This window comes from Crinia signifera, chromosome 9, assembly GCF_055691185.1.
Source record: "Crinia signifera chromosome 9, ASM5569118v1, whole genome shotgun sequence".
Lineage (NCBI taxonomy): Eukaryota > Metazoa > Chordata > Amphibia > Anura > Myobatrachidae > Crinia > Crinia signifera.
This window is the reverse complement of record NC_139225.1, coordinates 87,512,967-87,532,591: the sequence shown is the minus strand read 5'-3', so window position 1 is coordinate 87,532,591 and position 19,625 is coordinate 87,512,967.

Genomic DNA, 19,625 nt, shown 5'->3' with positions numbered 1-19,625 from the left:
AGGGATGGCGTGTAATTACAGCTCTACCACTGGGATTATTTCACGGTGTGGGGCATATGTATAATGGGCATCTCTGTGTGGGGCATATGTATAATGGGCATCTCTGTGTGTGGCATATGTATAATGGCCATCATGGTGTGTGGCATATGTATAATGGGCATCTCTGTGTGTGGCATATGTATAATGGGCATCTCTGTGTGTGGCATATGTATAATGGCCATCACGGTGTGTGGCATATGTATAATGGCCATCACAGGGTGTGACATATGTATAATGGGCATCACAGTGTGTGGAATATGTATAATGGAGCATTATGGTGTGTGGCATATGTATAATGGAGCATTATGGTGTGTGGCTTATGTATAATGGGAATCTCTGTGTGTGGCATATGTATAATAAGCGTTACGGTGTGTGGCATATGTATAATGGGCCAATTTTCTACGTGCAGGTTGCAAAACCGCGGTATAAAGTAGTCTTTTCCTGCAATGCTGTGCCTCTTGCAGTGAGGCTACACCCCTGTTTTTTGGGCGCGCGCTTAGGCACTTTGCTGCTGGGGATTGTTATGTTACTGCCACTGTTGGGAGGAATTATATGTTTTTTTTTTTTAACTGTAATGCCCCGCCCCTTTTGTAGCTCCTCCCACATCACCGCCCATTTTCTGCCCCTGCACACAGTTCCTGAACCTATTTTCCTTCAAAAATAGCACTGTATATATATATATATAAAATGTGGGCATGTTGAGGAGTAGGGTGGCAAAATGGGATATGTGGAGGGGATTAATGCAACGTAGATGTGGTGGCTACTGATGGCACATAAGGGACATACTGTGTGGAAGGATATACATGCACATACATTGCGGTAAGGGACATGTATATATTTACTCTATAGGGTGATTCAAAAGTCGCAGTACACCCTTTTGTTTCAAAAACTGTGTACAGTATACTGTATTTTAGGGTATGTACTGAACATGGGAGCCATCTTGAAATACAGTACATACCCTACCTTACCCAGATTCGACCAAAAAAGAACTTTGGCTTGGTGTGCTGCAGCATAATCGCCCCACTAGGCATGAACACTGCCAGTGTTTACCTTACTTATGCCCCTTTCAGACCGCACTTTGTAAACGGTATATTGCCGTTTTTTTACCGTTTTAAAACGGTAATCTGTGCGGTCTGAAAGGTGCAGGACCACTTAACCGGTTAGAAAATACAGTTTTTTCTAACCGGTTAAAATGCAGGGTCCTACCCGTTTCAGAACCGGTATTTTAGGCTCAAAATCGGCTCTGAAACGGTATTTAGGACCCAGCCAATAAGCTGGGTCCTAAATTCAGTGCAGTGAATATTTAATGCGCTCATTAAATATTCATTGCGCAGGAGGCCGCCGCCGCCGCCCCCCCCCCACGCACGCGGGTTAACACATACAAACCCGTTAACCCCTCCGCACCCCCACCCCCGTTAACACCCCCCCGCATTGTGTTTAAGAACACCCCCCCCCTGAAGCCGGTACCTCCTCACATTGCAGTTGATCGGCAGCCGCAGTACTGTACCACGGCTGGCTTCGCGTATGAAAAAAATAAGGAACTTTCTGAAAATGGCTGCCCCATAGGAAACCTCATTTAAAAAAACTGTCTTTTGTATGGGGGCAGCCATTTTCCGAAAGTCACTTTTCTTATAAGAAAAGTGACTTTCGGAAAATGGCTGCCCCCGTACGAAAGACAGTTTTTTTAAATGGGGTTTCCTATGGGGCAGCCATTTTCAGAAAGTTCCTTATTTTTTTCATACGCGAAGCCCGCCGTGGTACAGTACTGCGGCTGCCGATCAACTGCAACGTGAGGAGGTACCGACTTCACGGGGGGGGGGGGGTGTTCTTAAACACAATGCGGGGAGGGTTTAACGGGATTGTATGTGTTAACCCGCGGGGGGGGGGGGGTCGCTGAAGACTGGCTTTGACCCTGTATTTGGAAGGTTTCCAAAAACGGGTCTGCCAGTGCAAAAAAAACGCACTTAAACGGTAATATACCGTTTAAGAGATGCGGTGTGAAAGGGGTTTTACCTGGCAGACCCGTTTTTGGAAACGTTTCCAAATACAGGGTCAAAGCCAGTTTTGCGGTCTGAAAGCAGCATTATCCAGCCCAATTGTGTGATTGGAAATAAAGTTCCTGGATACTAATGCTTGTTAAACATGCCAAATGAAGTCTATTTAAAGCTGAGTATATAAACAAATGTTCATTATTAATCAATTGATTCATATTAGAATAAAGCAATATTGTATTGCTATACTCTGTTTCTTTCTCCTTAACACTGTACACCTAAAAAATCTGAATTTCCACCAGGAACAAGGGGTAATCCTATATTACACACTTACATTGCTACAAATACTGTTTTTTTATCCAACAATGGTGACATTATATCATACTTGCCCATACTCCCGAAACAGCCGGAGGCTCCCGAACATTATTCTGGCCCTAATGTGGGTGCAAGATCGTATGTTGAAAAATACACTTTCAAAGATACGCCATGCAGATATTTTCTTGTATGTTAGATCCCATTTGCCTGCTGCTAGATTCTGTTCTGCCTTATGTGCTGGGGATTATTGTTATTGCAGTCCAATGGTCCATTTAAAATAATGCCTTGAAGCTCATCGTGTCTATGGACAATGGGGAGTACTGTCACTGTCACTCAGATCAAGCCATGCTCGACAATGAATCATTGGCAGTATAATTGCCTTGACACAGCTAGAAAGAGATACAGTGAATCAACTCTTTAGAGTACAAAAGGCAGAACACATTCGTTTGTACTCATGATTTTCAGGGACAATAAAGGCCATGATTAAACATATTTAAATACTTTTCTTTATTGTATTATAAAAACTTTGAACATGTACAGTGCATAGTTTAAATTAACTAAAAGAACAGGAATTAAAACAGGTCAAAATCTTTTTCTATAAAACCGATGATTTGGTAGTCATTCTATTAGTATGTACTGAATGCATTCTGCTAGGAATTCATCAATGTGGAATGACACGTACACTGTGTGGACAAGACATTCAAAAGATAACAAAATATGTAAGAGGAAGAATCAGAAATCTGAACTATTATGCAATGTCTGCAGGCTATGTTTCACGCCACCTAAGATAATCAATGTGCCCCAAACAAAGCAGCGGTAGGGCTATCACAAAAAGCTACTCAGCAAGAGGTAGACTGAAATGAATTTTCAACATAAATCGACACATTGTTTTCCTGGGGAAAAAAATGTACAGTACATTTGAACATTTTTTTTTTTTTTAAACAAAATAATCAAAACTTTTTCCCAGCGCAGCACTGACTGCTAGGCTGGAAATATACTATATGTGTTCTGCTTTTTGTGCATTGATGTTGGCTTCAAAAGTTACATTGCCAGAGCTACATTATACGGCATGCCTTTAAAAAGTGTAGTAAATATGAAATGGTGTTTTCTGGGAATATACTGCAGCGTAGCATTTTGTGTGCAGATAAAGCTGCACACATAATGTAGACATTCCACATATAATTTAAATCAGCAGAAGCTGCTTGTGCATCCAATTAAATTAACAAAGAAATATTTGCAATTAGAGGACTGATGGGTAGATGTATGAAGCAGTGATAAGGGAGGAGAAGTGATAAAGTGCCTGGTACTTTATCACTGACCAATCAGCTCTTGAATGTTAAGTTACAGGCTTGGTTTAAAAAGGGATAGTAAAGAGCTGATTGGCCGGTGATAAAGTACCAGGCACTTTATCACTTCTCTTCCGTTATCACTGCTTCATACATCTATACCTAACTTACCTTCCATTTCTATTATCGTTGGTTGATCTATATGTGTACCATATTAATTAGGAAAAACAGTACCCTGAATAACATTTACACTGGTATTTTACTCTTTAAATTTGGGTAGGCAATAAACAATCACTTCCTGCTGGCTAATTGACTTTGCTCAGAGCTATTTTAGTATCTGTCAAAGAGGTTGATGGCTAATGTGATTAAGAATTATTGCAGTACGCTATGTAACACGATTATTTGTTGTGGGATGAGATTATTTAAATTAGAATGGGTGGAGAGGCAGATTTACAAAGGGCTTTTTATTGGCTCCTTATGTTCTCCTGTTCCCTTTGTCTCTTAAGTCTCCTTTTCTCAGTCTGTTCCTTCTGTTTCTCTTGTTATCCTAACATTACTATTTGTGTCTCATCTGTTCCCTTGTGTTGAAAAGCAAAAGGAAATATCCTCCATCTTGGTCATCACATTATCACTTCTACCTTTCTGCCTCCCTTCTTTTGTCACTTTTATTTCAAGTCCTGTGCCATTGTCTGCCCTTCTCTGTGCCTTGTGTCTTAAATCTCCTCCTTACTTCTTATGTGTCACATCCACCATGGCTCTCACCCAAATCCTCTGTGCTGTGCCCAGCCCTAGGCTCTCTAATCGCATATGTAACACCATGACACTCACCTCTGCTTATGTCCCTGGTCCTGGTGGGGTACATGTGTCCACGCTGTCACCGCGTGGTGACGCTGGTGCTGTGTGCCCTGGTGCCGCGCAGGGCATGAGCGATGTGGGTCCTGAGTCGCCATGTGTGTTTGTGCCTAGTTAGGCCAGGGTCTGAATGCCGGTGTTTGCGCAGCTGCGCACAATCACAGCCGTCTGTAACCTGTTTCCCCCTCTGGTGGCCGCCATCTTTTTGGTTCCCTCAACCTCTCCTGTGCGGCTCCACCCCCCCCCCCCCGGGTAATGGACTGACCAATCGCCGCACAGTCCACCTGTTAAGTACTGACTGGCCGGGTTAGACCGGCAGTCAGTACAATGATGTCTAACCCTATGCATCATTGCTGCGCTCTGACTCTGTAGTTCCCACTACAATCCTGCGTGTCTTTAAAGGAAGTCTCTCCTGCTGATCTCCACTGCTCTTTTCAAGTACCACGGACTTCACTGCCGCCATTTCGGATTCAGCAAGGTTAGCCCCCCAAAGGTGTATTAACTTGCTCATCATTCCCGACGGTTATATCCAAAGGATACCTCTGATTGCAGCCACGATCAAATCCGGCAAGTACAGTCTTCTTCATTTATATTCTTCATTTATAGTCATCATCTAATCCTTCAACCAATCATCCAATATTTCAACAAATCATTCAATCCTTCAATCAATCTTCCAAACCTTCAACCAATCATCCAATCTTTCAACCAATTATTCAATCTCCCAATCCTTCAACCATCATCCAATCTTTCAACCAATTATTCAATCTCCCAATCCTTCAACCAACCATCCAATCTTTCAACCAATCATCCAATCGTTCTACCAATCTTCCAACCTTCCAATCAACCATCCAATTTTCCAATTGTTTCTTCAACCTTCATTCCAACATCCAATCTTTCAAGCATCCGATCAACTCCCTACTTCTTCATTTATTCTTCAATTCTTCAAGCAATATTACAATACTCTTTCAAGTATCAAGCATCATCATATTCTGCAATAACTTATTGGACAATTGACTTTTATATTTGCCTAATCTACAGTATATCATTTGTGCCATCAGTATCACTTGTTTGCAATATCTTTATTAAACCAATTTAATTTTATTCTATTGTTTCACTCCCTTCTGTCGTGGATGCAACATCCTTATATTAAAGCACCCAGCCTCCGTTACACTACAGCTGGTGCTCCTAAGAACGTGACATTATGTGTTCTTCTTCAGATTTTAGCTTTACCTATTTGCTATTTGTTCCATCCTAACATACAGTACCCCATGTTCCATGTATAGGGGGATATTCAATCTCTGCCAATATTTCCAATAGTGGAAACAGTACAAAATGGCCACGTTTTCGCTGATCCACGGCCTTCTGGCACTCGATAGCGGGAACATTGAATTCCAGTCAGAAGAAACAAAAATGGGCCAGATTTACGACTTTCGAGATGTTCCAACAGTAAGAATCCTGGATTGAATACCTCCATAGCCTTTATTTTCATGTTTCTGACTTTGTGTGACTTCATTCTCTGTCCCCATAACTATCGTCTATCCAGACAGCTATGGCTAATTTCTTGTTGCTACATTTGTAACTGTCATTTTTGGTTATCTTTTCTAATTTTCCCACTCATTTTCTCTTGTGCACTTCTGTCTTTGGTCGAATTGTGTGCTTGACTAGATTTGATGACTTGTTACCACTTCCATAAATTTTTGTGTTGCACACAATGTATCCACTGTCATGCAGCCTGAGGTATTTTTGATTGCATTATCCACCCACCAGAGGTTTGAATGTCCTGTAATCAAACTCTGCAATAGCATGCAGTTTTCTATTGCAAACACAGTGTCAGCATGGGTGAAATCTGTGTTCCTGGATGTGACCTTGGTGGGCCAGTGAAGGGCGCTGGAGACAAGGAACCAGGGCTGCTGAGAGGGGGGGAGCGGGAACTAATTACCCACGCCCGGGCTTGCTGGAGGGGCCCGGCGGGTGCTCTGGTCTGCCCCCTCCCCCTCTGTCCCTCCTGGCCGACAGCAGCAGCACACACCTACAGCATGTGTTGTGCTGACAGCAGGCTCAGCATGAGCATCTCACTGACAGCGTGAGCCTGCTATGAGCACTGCACATGCTGTAGGTGTGTGCTGCTGCTGCTTCAGAAGAGGGTTTTTTCACTCACCCTGCAATAATTTGGAGGGTGTGGCCTAATCAAGGTAATGGAAGGTAGCCACGCCTCCCATGATTAGGCCACTCCTCAATTTTACTAGGCCTGGCATACCTCTCGGCTGCCCTACAGGGAACTGAGTGGTTTGATCCATTGGGATGACATACAGTGTCAACGGAGCAGCTGGGACAGAGAGTTGGCGGAGACCAGGAACAGGGGCATGGAGTCTAATCCACCGGTAATCATCTCCGGGGATCCCCGAAAGAAGCTTTGGACTTTGCCTTGCCTTATGAGCAGGTCCTGGTCCTCTGCCTTGGTCCTCTGAACTTAGCGGACAGATGACTGGATACTCAGTGAAGTGTACACTGGGGATCTTGAGCGATGGTGAGACTATCGGTCTGAGAACCGATGGGAACTGGTAGCTGGAGTACAGAGCCGGCCCTAGCATATTTGATGCCCTAGGCAATATTTTGGCAGGTGCCCTCTAGCGCCCCTGGTGCCCTCTAGTTAGTTTCACCTCTGACCCATCATCCGTCACTCAGAAAAGCACACATAACCCAGTAGCACAGATGCCAACAGCATCCAGCAACACTCACCATCCATTGGCTTATCTATAATAAGTACAAGGTTTGTGATGCACACTGTACACACTGCACCCATTTCATTCTACTCACATCTCTGTTGACCCAGCAGCACAATGGTAAAGAACACTGGGAAAATGTCTGCTGTGGCCATTTTCTGTGAGATAGAGGTGTATTCAAACAGAACATAGTGGCCCATATTCACATTACACAGCACTTAGTGATCCATAGTCCCATTACACAGCACGTAGTGACCCATAGTCATATAACACACCACGTAGTGACCCCTGTTCACATTACATAGAACATAGTGGGCCAGATGTATCAAGCTTCAAAAAGTGATAACATGGAGAGTGATAAACAGCCAGCCAATCAGCTCATGTTACAGGCTTGGTTTGAAAAATGACAGGTAGGACTTGATTGGCTGGTTGTTTATCACTCTCCACTTTATCACTTTTCAAAACTTGATACATCCGGCCCAGTGATCCATATTCACATTACACAGCACTTAGTGGCCCATATTCACATTACACAGCACATAAGGACCCATATTCATATTACACAGTGCATAGAGACCCATACTCACATTACCCAGCACAAAGTGGCCCATATTCACATTATACAGCATTAGTGACCCATAGTCACATTACACAGCATGTAGTGACCCATCGTCATATAACACACCAAGTAGTGATCCATATTCACATTACACAGCACGTAGTGGCCCATATTCACATTTATTAGCATGTAGTGGCCCATATTCACATTACACAGCAAGTAGTGACCCATAGTCACATGACACAGCACGTAGTGACCCATATTCACATGACACAGCACGTAGTGACCCATATTCACATTAGTCAGCATGTAGTGACCCATATTCACATTACACATCACATACTGACTCACCGTCACATTACACAGCACATAGTGACCCATATTCACATTACACAGCACGTAGTGACCCATATTCACATTAAACAGCATGTAGTGGCCCATATTCACATTACACAGCACGTAGTGACCCATATTCAAATTACACAGCACGTAGTGACCCATAGTCACATTACACAGCCTGTAGTGACTCATAGTCACATTACACAGCACGTAGTGACCCATATTCACATTACACAGCACGCATTGACCCATATTTACATTACACAGTGAGTAGGGACCCATAGTCACATAACACATCACGTAGCGACCCATTGTCACATTACACAGCACGCAGTGACTCATAGTCACATTGCACAGCACATAGTGACCCATATTCACATTACACAGCGTGTAGTGACCCATATTCATATTACACAGCGTGAAGTGACCCATAGTCACATTACACAGCGTGTAGTGACCCATAGTCACAATTCACAGCCCATAGTGACCCATAGTCACATTATACAGCACGTAGTGACCCATAGTCACATTACACAGAGCCTAGTGACCCATATTCACATTACACAGCACGTAGTGACCCATATTCACATTACACAGCACGTAGTGACCCATATTCACATTACACAGCACGTAGTGACCCATATTTACATTACACAGCACATAGTGACCCATAGTCACATTACACAGAGCCTAGTGACCTATATTTACATTACACAGCACTGAGTGACCAATATTCACATTACACAGTGTGTAGTGACCCATAGTCACATAACATAGCGCGTAGTGACCCATAGTCACATTACACAGTATGTAGTGACCCATAGTCACATACCACAGCACGTAGTAACCCAGAAGGGTGTGACATGTGGGACAGAACACAGAGGGGGTGTCACACTTGATAGAAGACAGAGAGGAAGGTGTGACACAATGACTGGGATAGAACACAGATGGGGAGACAACATTTGGAACAAAAAACAGAGGGGGTGTCACACAGTGAAAGAACACAGTGGGGCTCACACAGGGGGGGGTGACAATATTTGGGACAGAACACAAAGGGGGGTCACACAAAGGGGTGGCATTTGGAACAGAGCACAGAGGGGGAGTGACAACATTCGGTACAGAACACAGAAGGGAAGTCACACAAGGGGTATCCCTCCCAGTGTCTGCCAGGCAGGTGTATTGGGCAGGGCAGCCAAGAGGTACACTTGGCCTCTTCCTGTGATGAGGCCACACCCCCAAAATTATTAGAGGTAGAGTGAAAAACCCCTCTAAAGTCGAGGAGGTAGTGTTATTATCCCCCACCCCTTCAGCAGCAGTAGCACACACCTACAACATGTGCTGTACTGACAGCAGGCTCAGTATGAGCTCTCACACTGTTAGTGGGGTGCTCATGCTGAGCCTGTGGTCAGGACACCACATGTTGTACGTGTGTGCTGCTGCTGCCGCCCTGTAGGGATGGATGGGGTCAGACCAGGGCCCCCGCCAGGCCCCTCTAGCAAGCCTGGGCCCAGATAATTAGTACCCTCTCCCCCCCCCCTCTCGGCTGCCCTGATAGTGGGTGAAAGGGCATTGTGGTGGGTGACAGAGTAAAATGTGTGTCAAAGGTCTTATCACAGCACCCCTCCCCCATCCGCTCTTTCCACAGAACCCCCCTCCCCCCCCCAGCTTTTTTTAAACTCTATCCTCCATTCAATAATCACATGGCACAGAAACCCTTTCCCTCCCCCCAAGAAACATACCATCTTCTCCGTGGATGGTCTTGCGGCTGTGGCTTGTCTGAATTGGTGCGGCTCCTTAGCTGAATGTCTTCATGTAAAATTATAAGATTGTGCTGGGCACCTGAGGCTGTACATTAGAAGCCACCCAGATGGGTCCTTACAATGTTATATGCCCCCCCACTATCAACTCCAACTCGAAGCATGGCGAGCGCAGCGAGCCCGCGAGGGGCGGTGGTATGCGTCCTCCGACCTTTTCATACCCCCACTATCAACGTCAACGTGGAGTTGATTTTATATAGTGTGGCGAGTGCAGCGAGCCACCGAGCCCGAAGCGTGGCAAGCGCAGCGAGCATAAGATGCCATAAGATGAAAAAATTGGGCGCCGTGCTAGGAAACAAGTACCTTATGAGCATGAGCATCCTTATTCGCTGGTTCCTGAAGCCTCCTGCAGCAGCAATATGGGAAGCTGCAGGGTCTAAGGGGGCGGAGCTTGCTGCAATCGCTCATGAACTGTGGAGTGGGAGTGGGGTGCAGCTGATGCAGCTGACAACAGCATCCTGGCACTCCATGCAGACCGCACCACGCTGACTCCTATCCCCTGACAGGAGCTGCTGCAGACAAAGACTCATGTAGTGATGAAATCATCATCTTGCAAGAGAGACTGCATAACTCCGCAGCGGTGGACGGCTGACTGCTGCCTCTGCCACTGCACACACAGCTCATTCAGGTCTAAGACTTGGCAGCCCGCCCGGGGCACCTGCCGCAGCCACTCAGTGCCAGCACCCTCAACTCTAAGCCAGCGTCTGCTCCAAAGACACCATGGGCGGACACCGGGTGAGCAGACAGGCAGTTCAGCTCAGTGGCTCTTTAAAATGGATGCTCCCCCCACTAATTGCCCTAGGCAATTGCCTAGTTTGCCTATGCCTCGGGCCAGCTCTGCTTGAGTACTTGGTGTAGATAGTTGATGTCTTTCGGCCTTGGGAACAGATGTAGGAGTCTTTTGTCCTGGGAGCTGGGAGAGATAATATAGTGAGCTGGATTGATGGGAAGACAAATGATCTGGAAGCTGATAGCTTCACTATCTGCCTGGGAGTCAATGGTACAGGTAGTCTGGGAACCAATGACGTGGCCTGGAAGCTGGTAGGTGATGCGGCCTGGGATCCGGAAGGAGATGTGGCCTGGAAGCTGGCAGGAGATGCAGCTGGGAACAGGTAGGAGATGTGGCCAGACCTGAGAGCCAGGAAGGTACATTGGCCTGGGAGCCAATGGAGGGCACTGTCAGTTAGGGAACCATTAGTATATTCTTCGGCTTGGGAGCTGGGAGTGATGTTAGACTCTTGGTCTGCAAACTTATGTATTCTTTGGCCTGGGAGCCAGGGATGCTGCTACTTCGGCTTTGGAGCCGGGGATACTGGTATAATTTGGCCTGCGAGCCAGGGATGCTGATACTTCACCATGGGACCTGGGGATGTTGGTATAATGGTCTGGGAACCGATGGTGACAATCACGATGGGGTTGTTGGACTAGGAGACAGTAGTGATCATTGCTGGTGATAACCTGGATCAAGCACTGACTTCTTCATGTGGAAAGCTGGAGATGATATTACCTTGAAGATAATCTGGCAGATAGAGAGTTAACCAGGGAACTGGTTAGCAGCAGAAGCAGCAGCAAATCACAGGTGCTCAGATAAAAAGTTTGGGGTGTAGAATGTGAGTGGGAAGAAACCCCACTCCTCAAACTACTGGTTCTGGCGTTTTAAGGTGAATAAATGTCTCTGTAAATACAGAAAGGAATCACGTTCTGTCCACTGCTGCTGCAAGTGTTATTGTGAGTTTTGCTGAAACTCACACAAATTGGGAGGAATAGGATTGGGTATAACACCATGCGCTGCTAAATTGACATATACATGCACCTTGCTGAATAAAACGTACACTGGACACACTGTAAAGTTTTGTGTTTTTTATAGAAAATACATCAAATGTTGAGACAATTACAATACATATAAAAACAAATATAGCATACAAATATATTAATTAATATCTATTTAGTAATACAGCACGTCTGCAAAAATGTACTCTGGATTAGTAGGTTTATATCCATAATAATCAATCACCAAATATATCCACAGAGTGGTAAAGGGTTAATGGTTAGTAATCAGGCTGGTTAATAAGCTGGGGTTAATTGCTTCCATTTATGCTATATTTGTTTTTATAGGTATTGTAATTGTCTCAACATTTCATGGTGTTGTACCCAATCCTATTCTTCCCACAGGTGCTCAGATACACTGGTAACAATGAAGCAGGGGTTAGCCTGGAGCCTTAGAACACTGATTCTGAAGACAACTCAAGGAACAGACAAGTTGTTCAAGGCAAATTGGGAGTGCTGGAAGCCTGGCTTATATCCCCCAGGCTTGCCTGTGATTGGCTGCAAGGTGCAGCATCAATTTTCCCCAGGAAGTACATGTGCACACATTGATCATGTGATCAAGTGCACAGGTCAGAAGATCAAGGTTTCAGGGAATATATTGGAGCAAACATGTCAGCTGATGTTCTTCAACATGGAGGAGCCACGTATGCAGACAACCTGAAGTAACCCGGGATTACTACAGCAAACAGGAATCCTCACAGGTGATCAATTTGCCAGTAATGTGATGCTGCAGACAAGGACAAGGAAGCAGCATGGACACAGACAAGGCCAGAAACACTTGGAAATAGAGAAAACAATTGTGAAACAAGTCAGATTCGTGACACATAGGCATAGAAAATAAATATAACTGAGATACAGCCAATAAGGATCTTCTAATCACATCTCTGCTCATTCCAATCCTAGAAGATGCACCTTACAAAGCAGTGATAAATTGTTAATCTGCAGAGACAAGGAGCAGGACAGATATTACAGGGTCCTTAAGTGGTGTTAAATGCCCACATCTGCAGGGTTACCTGTCTGTTGCATGTATAAACCGTAAAAATTAATAATTATGCTAATTGAAACCATAATGCATCATTCTACATGCTAACTTTCCCAACAGACAACCATTATAAACTGCAATCATTACCAAGCATTTTCTTTATAACTGCAAGTACAGCTGTGGAGTCATACAACATATGGGGCAAAATGGCCAACACAATTGAGCTGCATGGAGAGGTCAATACTGATGTATTTATAATGGATGCAGTGTGTGTGTGGTGCAGAGCTTAAAGTGGTCTTGAAGAGGTGGTGGAACTTTTCCCCACCATTGCCTCCCCTTCATTAGAAGGAGCCCCGGCCACTGCCATTGTTTTTGGCACCCCCTGCAAACTATAAAATGTGTGCCATACCTCCCATACTTTATAAAGGGACAGTGGTCTCACAACAGTACCCCAATTCAAATTATGCCACAGAGTAGCACAATTATATTCACATTACACCACATGTAGTGACCCTGATTCATATTACAGCACAAATTAGTGCACCTTATTCATGTTATGACCCACAGTAGTTTCCCTTACACATAATACCCACAGTAGTATTGTTTATACACATAGGCCTCTATTCTGATTGCCTTGCTTCCCTGCTTGTTTGCGCAGGGTTGCGATGGTGAGCGTATGCGCATGTTCATTTATGCGCATGTGCAGATGCTCGTGCGAGCGAGCAAGGCGAACTGCTAGTTCGCCACCCCGTTCACACCTAGCAGTGTGGGCGGGAGGCGTGTGGCATGGCAACAGGCTGTGCCCATGGGAATGCCAAGCATTTCATGGTCGTTTCCATGCGAATGGCCCGGTGATGAGAGTGCCCGGGGTAGGCAGCTGACGTGGATGTAAGCTGCCTGCCTGCTTCCTGCACAGGGTGCTCGAAGAGATAAGACACAAGAGGTGTCTTAAAGCTGCGAGCGCTGGAGACATAATTTCTCCCCCACACCCAAAGCTGTGAATGGATGCTTATTTTAAACATCCATGCGGGGGAGGTGTACAGGGCAGCCATGTAGGGGGCAGGGCATATGCGCGGGGCAGCGAATAAACCAAAATAAGGCCCAGTGTTTCAGATGTCTGATAGTCCTTCTTCATGATAGGAACATTACAAATAGTAGGAGGTAAAATAAAACTAAGCACTATCTATCTATCCTGCCTATCTATCTATCTATCTATCTGTCTATCACCGTTGTCAAATTGCACTATTTCAAGGTTACATTAATTGTCAACTACCATTTCAGAGATTGTTTATGATGGGGGTAAAAGCTAAGAAATGCTTCCCTATCTGCTGGATCATGTGATTGATGGACACAAAAATGATAAATTTGTCCTTTTCAGAAGTCCCTTTGCAAAGTCATTGATACCTGACAGCTGTTTGGTGGCCCAAACAAAATGAGGGGACTTCCCAAGTGACAAATGTCCACATTAATAAAGCTTCTATCACAGTTGGCAATGTCATCATGAAGGATATTGGATGGATATATCAGAGAGACATATCCGCAAAGGCAGTGTCATCACATGTAGGCCAAACTAAAGGTGAAGAATCAAACAGCGCCTTAAACTCTACATTATATTGTGCTCAACTACAAAAAGGCTGATTGATTTTCTAATACAGTTCATAAAATAAAAACCTTTAAACATAGGTTGGATTCAGAAATTCTCAACTGAAGCATGGACTTTTTGGGAAGACAAATCATTACTATATACTGTACATAATGATAAGAACAGTGGGATTTTTTAAGCACTCACAATTGTAAATAATAAAAAACAAATTTTGATGCTTAAAATAAAAACATCCTTACATGTTTTAAAGGATTTTGTTATCAGACACAACTGCAAAGAGATGCATGATGGTTTTTCTCTAAATGTGTAATTTTTTTTAAACCATGCATAAGAGTGATTTGCTTCTTGAGAAGACCTAAAGATGTTGATAAAGTGTTTATCGCGTCAGTTTTGCAGACCTATTTTGTGTGCTTTCTGTGCTGCATATGATCCAGAGCTATGTATATGAATGATGCATGAAACTGTCACCTCTCCATTTGTGACTGAAGGGTCATAGATGGGCGGTTGCATAAAAATTGAGGGTCTGTCAATGTAGATGTACAGTAGATGTAATTATGGGCTTGGTACAGTATATATTCATATTGTCAACTTGGTAAGCAGGGTCGGTTCTAGAGCAAAGCCCAGGGCAAAAATTTCCTGTGGCACCCCCCTACCCCCTCCCATCCTACAAAAAATTAACATATGTCAGTTTAAGCATAAGGATACATGGCACTTATTGAATCCTTAAGGTGTTGCCTTCTTTTTACCCAATTGCCTATTATTTTCCCCTGCATTTTCAATAACCGTGTATTAAGTCATACTTGGAATTAGTATTTTTACTGACCCCTCTACATATTACACTACATTATGTACCATTCTATACCCTGAATTACATTACTGAGCACTCTATACCCTACATCACTATGTTGCTGACCCCTCTACACCCTATATTACATTGCTTACCCATATATACCATACACTACATGACTGACCCTTCTATACCTAACACCTATATACCTATGTTACTGTTTCATTTATAGACAAAGTAAATATCTGAGCCCTGTATACCCTACACTACCGACCCCTCCATATCCTGTACTACATTACATTACTTACCCATCTATAATATACACTTCTGACTCCTTTATACTTTATACTACTGACTCCACTATAACTTACAGTAAGTTGCATTCTGATTCACTTGTAAAGGCACAATCACTCTCTAATGGACAAAATCATATGCATTGCAGGTCGGGCTGATGTAACATGTGCAGATGGAGTTAGATTTGGGTGTTTTATTGTTTCTGTGCAGGGTAAATACTGACTGCTTTATTTTTACACTGCAATGTACTGTAGATATCAGTTTAAGTAAACCCCCACCCAAATCGAATTCTCTCTGCACAAGTTACATCAGCCCCACCTGCAGTGCATTTGGCTTTTTCCATTAGAGAGAGATTGTGCCTTTCCGAATGAATCAGAATAACCCCCTATGTGCAGGCACAATTGTAATACAAATTTGAAGAGGTAGGCTGGCTGTTTCTGGTGAAGCAAAGGTCAAAGTTGGAGGTACTGGAGTCCTGACCACTGTCTCCTGGCTCCTTGCTGATGCCTTTCGCTGTCTAGGACACAGCTTTATCAAAGGAAACTTTGATAAAGCTGGCTAATGCTAGTTAGCCTTTCCTGTGTTTCACATTCAAATAACACTATTGTCAGACTTTTTACTGAGGCGAGGCAGGAAGCAGTAGCAACAAGATATACGTATTGTTATTTTGGATGCCAGAGTAAGGGAGTAAAAACTACGATGATAGTGCTAGTGAGTGCTGATGTGCTGTGTCTCTTCTCCCAGTTGGCTCCACTGGGCATGCACAATATCTTGCAAGATCATGAGATCTCTAATGCAGCCCAAAACCCAGCAGCCACAGCAGCCAGAACAGTAATTGTGAATAAGGCAAAAACACCTGTTGAAATCGATAGCTGCAGGCGTTGGAACAGTCAGTGCCACTGGCTGTTCATACATGGGCTGGGGCAACTCTTACATTTAGCACATATCTCATAGGGCCTTATTCTGATCGGTGCGGCCCGATCAGAATATGCGGCCGCAACCGTGCAGGCGAATCCCCGCCTTCCATACGGATCGCCACCTGCCGTCCGTACGCGGATATGTGGCGATCCGCATGAAATTGGACGGGGATACGCCTCCTCCGTCTTGGGAGCAGCCCCTGCATTCGATGGTCGCCGAACATCGAATGCAGGGCCGCACGCTCCACCAGGTCCCGCAACACAAGACCACACGGACACTTGTCCGTGTGAAATCATGTATGGGGGCGGGCAGCTGACATCCGGCGATGTCAGATGCCCGCCCCGTACCCACGCGTCACGGCCTCATTACCATGCATACGCCCCGCGTTTGCATGGGAACGCCCATGAAACGCGGGGCGTATGCATAGGGTAATGAGGCTAAGTAGCCCCTCACGCCCCTCTACGCCCCCTGTGCGGCGTATAAAGAATCCGTGCGGCGAAATCGCCTGCACATGCGCAGAGTGACCTCTGCACATGCGCAGACGATCAACATCGGCGGTCCGTCCGCATGCGGGAATATCTGCACCGATCAGAATAAGGCCCTAGTAACAGAAGGGGAGAAGTGGTATCAGTGCACATAACATGTATTGAAACCTCTTCCCCAGTAACTACTATTTATACATCTACACATTTGCAGTATTCAAAACATTTCATGTTTTCCAGGTCACCTATGGTCATCTATAAGGTGGCCTGGAAAATGGGAACTGTTAGGTGCTGAGGACCATGTGGCACAGATGTCACACCAGCAACTTTGTGAAAATACCAAGATCTAAGATTTCCTAGAAGCATATAAATAACTACTGTATAGACCCAAGTCAGACCTGATCGATGGACTGCAAATCTTTGGAGCCCAGCGATCAGGCAAACGCTGCACCACACCGCTCCGCACAAAAGAAATCCTGCCCATTTGCATGGCTATGAATTTGTTTGCAGCACTGTACATGAGGGGAAAACCATTCACAATCACTCACCAATCAAATGGATTTCACCTCCATTCACAGTGCAAAGAAAGCCAGGACTTATTTGGAGCTGCGAGGGTCACTGATGTTTCTTTGCACGGACGACTTGCGCATGCGTACAGAATACCACGCACATGCGTAGTTGTCTGATAATTGCAGGACTGAGAAATTACAGCCCTGTATCCCGTTCAGAATCGGGCCCTTAGTGACTTTTATCAATATATCTGTAATAAAATATCTGCTAAGTCCAATAATAGTACTCATTAAAAGGCTTGCCCTATTGAGTTCAAAGATATCTTATATAGTTCAAATAGTATATAAATAGCAAGACGTTCATGGTAGAGATGTGCGGGCTCGGATTCCCCAGATCTGAGCCCGCATGAATGCTAGCAATCAGAGCCTGGATCCGAGTGACGCTCGGAACTTCCCGCCTGACTCTGATGCGGGCAAAACGTCATAGCCCGACGACGGATTCTCGCGAGATTCAGACCATTATAGAAATAGTGAGTGTCCAGCGCAATTTGTCACTCGTGAGTTAGGAGGGTTAGGGATAGGAGTGTGCTTAGTACTGTGTGGAGCTTTGTTAGGTTAGGTAGGTTAGAGACTGGATCTGTGTTTTTTTTTGCTGCTGGGGCAGCTGCCAGTGCCTACTAGTGCCACTGTCTGCTCTGCTCTCTGGTGGTGTTTGCTCTGCACTGCAAGTGGCTGGCTGCCAGCTCAGTCAGTGGTACCTCTACCTGGCCACTTCAATCAGACATGTGTATATGACTGTGCAGTGTGCACTGTTGTTAAACTTATTAACCACTTGTAAACCAGTCTGCTTGTGCATCTGCTGTATAATACCTCCCTGCTGGTGTATTTTTTTACAGCCTATATTACTAGTAAACATATTCTCTGCTGGAGCATCTACTGTACTGAGTCTGACATATAAATAACAATTAACAAATTAACAGTGTACTGGTGCATCTACTAAATAAAATAGTATCTCTGCTTTTGCATATTATATATATATATAATATCTCTTTGGTGGTGCCTAATTAATTGACTGCCGTATATATAATATCTGGTGGGGCTTAATTCATTAACTGCCGTATATATATCTTTTTGGTGGTGCCTAATTAATTTACTGCCATATATATATATATATATATATATATATATATATATATATATATATATATATATATATATATATATAATATCTGGTGGGGCATAATTCATTTACTGCTATAATATATATATATATATATATATATATATAATATATATATATATATAATCTCTTTGGTTGTGCCTAAATAATTTACTGCCGTATATATAATATCTGGTGGGGCATAATTAATTTACTGCCGTATATATAATATCTCTTCGGTGGAACATAATTAATTTACTGCCGTATATATAATATGTCTTTGGTGGGGCCTAATTAATTTACTGCCGTATATATAATATCTCTTTGGTGGGGCCTAATAAATTTACTGCCGTATACAGATGGAGCCGGCGTTGTCTTTGCAGGGGATGGCGGCAGAATCGCCAGCCGCCATCCCCCTCCAGCTGCCATCTGCTCTGCGAAAGGGGATGCGCGCCGTCACCCACCGGTCACCCGGGGTCCCCACCACCTCCCCGCTTCCCCCACCGCATCCCCTAACCTTGTCCATCTCCCTGAAGCGGAGATGGACAGGGTTCCCGTCGCCCCGCCGCCCAGAAACTGAGCTCCATCTGTATGTAATATCTCTTTGGTTGTGCCTAATTAATTTACTACCGTATATATAATATCTGGTGGGGCATAATTAATTTACTGCCGTACTGTATTTATAATATATCTTTGGTGGTGCCTAATTAATTTACTGCCGTATATATAAAATCTCTCTGGTGGGGCATAATTAATTTACTGTATGTATAATACCTCTCTATTGGTGCCTCTACTGCCGTATATACTTGCACTCCAGTGGTGCTGTCCTGTGGTGTAATATATTGCATACAGTAACTCCACAAAAATAATGGAGATCCAAAATATGGAGAATCAATTATGGAAAGATGATGGGCCGCTTCCTCTTACTTCTGAATCTGCTGCAAATGCAAGCAGTAATGATCGTCTGCCAAAGCTGATGTCCAGTGTCAAAGTATGGGGCATGTAAAATCCAAAAAGCCAAAGTTCAGTAAAAGGAGGACCAAAAATAAATAAATTCAAATCATTAGAGGAGAAACATAAAATTGGCAATGTGCCATTTACGACATGGAGTGGCAAGGAACAGTTAAGGCCCTGGCCTGTATT